The sequence below is a fragment of the Pleurodeles waltl genome, chromosome 3_1 (genome assembly GCF_031143425.1).
Source record: "Pleurodeles waltl isolate 20211129_DDA chromosome 3_1, aPleWal1.hap1.20221129, whole genome shotgun sequence".
NCBI classification, from domain to species: Eukaryota; Metazoa; Chordata; class Amphibia; order Caudata; family Salamandridae; genus Pleurodeles; species Pleurodeles waltl.
Genome location: NC_090440.1, coordinates 237,798,118 through 237,803,931, shown reverse-complemented (window position 1 = coordinate 237,803,931; position 5,814 = coordinate 237,798,118).

Here is a 5,814-nt window from a genome sequence, read left to right as displayed (position 1 = left end):
AATTAGAGTAAAAAAGAAATTACGCTAATTCAGTGTTAACTGAGTATAAATATGCCCCTCTGATGTCTAAACTTAATGCTCGCAAGTCTTGGACATCTTTACGGATAACTGTGTCAATGAGCTGTTGATTTATCACCTTCATCCAACCAGTTGAGGTGGGCTGACATTCATCTGACTGCAAGCCTAAAGTTCGATAAAGTTAATTTAAAAAAATTAAATCACCTTCACAAACACTCTTATATAGAGAATCAGTCCATCCTTCCCTTACACTGTGAAGAACTCCCCTCTCATCTGCTACTGCTGTCATTTGAAATCTGACAGCCTTCCTCCCAATAAAACCACATCATCAAAAAGTCACTCATTTCTTCTTTCCTTCTATGCAACTCATTCACTAATTGTCTTATCTTGGCTGAGAAGAGACTGGTATTTAATTTCTATAACTGTTAAGCTTGACTTTCTGATTACTGCTTTCCTCCACTGGAGCAACCCAGTTTCCTAAAGAACATGCAGGACAGGTCGTCTGGCGTGTACAACACCATACAAGGTGCCTTTGACTATAGCAATATTACACAACACCAAAGCCGATGTAATTACCCACAATTTCCTAACTTACCATATCAACTGGTAAGTATCACTACTACTCAACACAGTTTCAATATGCTAGTTAATCAGATACCACTGAAGACTGAACAACAATCCACTATTCAACATTGTATATTTTCTGTTTGGTCAAGATATAGTTGTTCTATCCAATGCTCACAATAAGAATGATAAATGCAGTCCTGGAGGCAATCAGCTGGACACCATGGCACCATCGACTTGTAGGACATCAAAGTCAAAGTAATTTGCTTATCTACAGCAGAAGGTCCTCAACTCATTACACTTTACAGAAGTACCTTCAATGCTAGATGTAATCCTGGGAAAAGGCCTGTCACTATTTATCTTTTTTGTGGCAGTGGCATTTCTCATCTAAGGTACAACTAAGCAGGAGAAAACTGATTTAAATCTGTTAAATCAATTTTTGGGTTCTATTCATTTGTAAATCCTTCCATTAACAGAAATGGCTTGGTGAAATGGATTAATAGAAGGCTAAAAGTTACAACCTCAACTGCAAATGCACTTGAAGATTTTTTTTCACCTTACACCAACAAAACCAAATCAGCACACCTGCTGCTCATCGTGTGCTCAAAAAGCATTATTTTTGAAGCAGTTTGCATTACTCATGCAAACAAAATTACCACAGTGCAGCAGAGAGGAAAGGTCTACTCAGCTATCAAGAGAGCTATGTGTATGGAGCAGCATTACAAGGTCACCCAACCCAGGATAGACAAATGTGGAATCATGTTTCAATACATTTGCTCACCTATTAGAGATGCATCTAACTGAATCATTGTTTGTTCTGTGGTACAGATTCGAGAGACTGACCACCAACTTTCCCTTCCCTTTCCCGAAAGAATTATTGGTGAGAAAATTGTAAACAGACCTACAAATGTGGGCCCGGAGTTTGGGAGAGCAATACAAGAGGACTGGTTGCTTTTGGGAGATGCTTCCGCCCAACTGCAAGCTTTCAAATGCATTCAGTGGCAAAATATGAACTGGCCTAAAATAGTTGGGGAAAATATTAATCATTCACTAATATAAAACCCCCAAAACTGCTACTATTATAGATGTAGTTATTATGTATGGTTTAGGACAATTCATGCCCAATAGCAGGGATGTGTGATATAAAACATCCTGGATTTTTCCAATTTGAAAAAAAAATTCTAATATGACTGCAGAATTTATAATATTTTCCCTTATTCTGATACACAAGGATTGTGTGATTATTGTATATATTACTAACCTATTATTCTAAAACATCAATAGCTGTGTATGGCTGGACTGTCTAACTCATAAAACTCTGGATCTAGGTGAGCATAACTCATTGCAGAGAAACGTGAGAGACACCAATTGTTTTAACTGTTCTGTGACAGCTGTGTAATAACCAAGATCCCCAAGGAGATATATGAATCTTTGTGGGTGCAACCTACGATTTGGGAGGGTTCACAACAGTGCAGTAGGTCCCTGATGACCACTCCTGGTGGGCTGAACAAATTCCACAGTGATGGGAACTGTTACACAGGTCTGCTTGAGATAACTTAGTGCACAAACTATTCTAAAAGGTTGTACGACGGAATGCCGACTAACAAAACAACAGGTGCCTATACAACAAGGTCGGAACACCGACCTCGTTGTTACTACTAATGCCTTTACCACGAATGCCTTAACAACGATATTTCGTTGTAAAGGCATTCCTGGTAAAGTCATTAGTAACAGGCACCCATTGATCCTGCATGCCTCACCCCACCCCCCCAACCCTACCTCAAAACCTAAAACCCCCGACCCCCCAACCCCCAACCCACCCCAATACCTAAAACCCCGACCCCCAACCCCCTCCCCAAAACCTAAAACGCCCCACCCCCCCAACCCCACCACAAAACCTAAAAACCCCCACCCCCTCCCCAAAACCAAAAACGCACCACCCCCCCAACCCCACCCCAAAACCTAAAACCCCCGCCCCCCACCCCCTCCCCAAAACCAAAAACGCCCCAACCCCCCAACCCCACCCCAAAACCTAAAACCCCAGACCCCCACCCCCTCCCCAAAACCAAAAACGCCCCACCCCCCCAACCCCACCCCAAAACCTAAAATCCCCGACCCCCACCCCCTCCCCAAAACCAAAAACGCCCCACCCCTAATCCCATCCCAAAACCTAAAACCCCCGGCCCCCCACCCCCTCCCCAAAACCTAAAACCCCCCACTTACCTGAGTCGTCGCCTCGTCATCTGCGTCGTCCTCCTCAGCCGATTCCCTTGTTTGTACCTTAACCATGCATGTTCGTTGTTCATGACATGCGTGGTTAAGACACAAAATAACGAAGTTGTGGTTAAAGAAAGCGTTGTTCCGCTTTCGTTAACCAAGACTTTGTTATAAAAAAGTCGGCATAAAGGATGTTTCCCATTCTAAAAGGCGATATGCACCTACCCTTGTTACTGGCCCTAGAGAGCCAAAACCCAGAAAGATGGAAACACCTGGTAGAAGAGGACTAGGATGCAAGGCACAGTTGCTCAGTAGAGTAATTGTACCTGTTCTGTGAAGCATTAATTTTTACATATGCATATATACATCATTATCTTTACTAAGCAAAATAAAGCAATGGGTTGGACGATCAGTTATTGTGCTGCAGGCCATTTGATGATTTCATGGCTTGCACCCCCCCATTACACTACATCCCTGAGAAGCTGTCACTGCTTGCCATTGCAATACATGAGAGTCAAGTGTTAAAGCGATTGTACTTGGCCCAGTTTGCAGAGCCATAAGGTGATGTACCCCCAGACATCAGAGGCAAATGGCCGCAGGCCTCAGGCCCTGTAGCCCCTGAAACCCTGTAGCCAACCAAACATTGTCTGACACTGACACAAGAAACAAGAAAAAAATTAAAACAAGAACTCTGTCGATATGAAGAACTTCTATTTATTGTTAACCATTGTAGGAAAATACTTTATTGGTCATTGCAACAACAAACATTGTCAAAGATTTAGAAAAAATAAGGTCCTTAGCAGTCCTTTGTAATATACCAGGATAAACAAATCAGGAAGGTAAAGAAATGTGCTTTTCTAAAGGCACAGAGACATGCACCTTGCTATCAAATGAATTTGCAGAAGAAAAAGGCCTTTGAATTATATGAACTTCCACAAGACTATCACATGCACCTTGCTATCAGATGAACTATCACACCTTCATAGACAACAGCATGGTCAATCCTCTCTATCTAAAACACATGCTACTACATCAAATATGGAAGCTATCTACTCATCATCAAAACATGACTACTAGGCCCGCCCAAATCCCGGTGAATTCAGTATCCCAAAGTCCATGTTTGTATTAAATTCTTCACAGGACATTGAAAGAGGGAGGGCAACACATTTCCACAAGTGTTTGCCTCTGGGAACATGGACAATTGGACTTGGCCACTGCATACATGAAGAAACTCTATTGATGGTTGAGGGTTGAAGCCAAGTGGTGGAACTGTGTTAGCACCAGTTACAAAACACAGAATGTCTTTTATTTTGGCTTGACATGTGAGTTCTAAAAAAAGGAAAAAAAGTATGAGTCAAAATAGCAAAATAGATTCCATCTGCTAAATGAATACTTCAGTGACGGTTGATACATGATTAATTAAAACCCCTCATGATTTGCTATGCATCATTTCAGAAAAACTCATCAATTCTAGATTATTTGCTGTTAACAACAGAGAAAACGTCTAGTCCTGGCTTGAGCATATGTTACCATCCGCACAAGCCTGCTCACCTTCCCCTCCCCTTAATAGGAGACTTACTACTGCTCAACATGAAGTAGGCATGGGTAGTCCATGTTGCTAGACCTGAATCTGACACATTCTCTGCCACTTCAAACACACGCTCCTTTTCTAAATAATGCTGGCATGCCAATAAAGTAATCTCAAAGACTTGGGACTGGAGGTAACTGCTACCTCCGCTGTGCAAAGGCTCTGCTCTGTTAGAAACACACACAGCAGACCCATTTATTCACCATATCTGTTTTCATTACTTTTCCTCGATGGACAGCACACCTTCCTGCTGAACTGGAGATACCTCTGCTGCTTCAAACTTGCCACCACTTTTGTCACTGGACCACTGCCTATTGTGTAAACGCATTTTTAGTTTGAATCAAGCAAATCATAAACAGATGAAAGGAATGGAAAGATAGAGTAAATGAACTGTGAAACATTGTAAGGATCAATGAAGAAAGTGAGAGATTAAGAAAGCAACAATGATGAAGAAATCATGCGGTGGCGTGAGATTGTGAAAATACAGAGTAAGGTAAGCAAGGGAGGGACCTGGTGGGATAAAAAGAATACTGAACTAGATAAAAAAACTCAAGGCACTAAAAAAACGGAAAGGGAGAAATAATATTTTAATAAAAGAGAAGTGGGAGAGGAATGCTGGCAGGAATACATGAAAGGCAAAGTTAAACTGGTTTATCAGGCGCTCATGCACTGCCATATTGGCTATCTTGAAACGGACAGTGTGTGCCCATGTTTTCTTGTTCTGTGGACCGCAATGTGCCAAAAACAAAAAGTTAAAGAAAACAGCCCACATACTGGCCCTTCCAGGAAACCATCTGGCATTGCCAAAGACCCTGACATTCCAACACTGATTAATGTATGTAGAACTGATGAATAAAAGAAAGGAACAAGGTAGGTAAACAGTGCTGACAACAATGAAGGCAAGGTTAGTATACATTTCAGCTGAATGGACAAAAGAGGAAAATGACGGTAAAAGGCTTAAAAATGTGAAGATATGGATGGAAGAGAGTGTTGCTACATTTATGAAGAACATGAAAAGAAAGAGTAAAATAAAGCAATGTGGAGGGAAATATCAATGGAAGGACAAAGGATATCTTCACAAGTAGTGGAAGGAATTAACTAAATGTCGATGACAGAAAGAATGATAGCATAAAGGATGCAATCTATGAAAAAAGAAAGGTGATGATAGAGCAAAGAGTGTAAAATAGGGAGCATATAATGTAAGAAAGATATAAATACTGTTGTGAAGTAAGGAGAGAGTGGATGAACGAAAGAATGGGCTCAGATGAGATACCTTTCAAAAAATATATGTGCCTTGAATCTTTAAAATTTGGTTCTACTAAATCCTTTCCCATGTGACTCAAACTGTATGATACTGAGCTATTTGTTGTATTAGTTCCTGAATTTCACAAAGTCAATGTTGAACAGCATTGTTTTTCACCGTATTT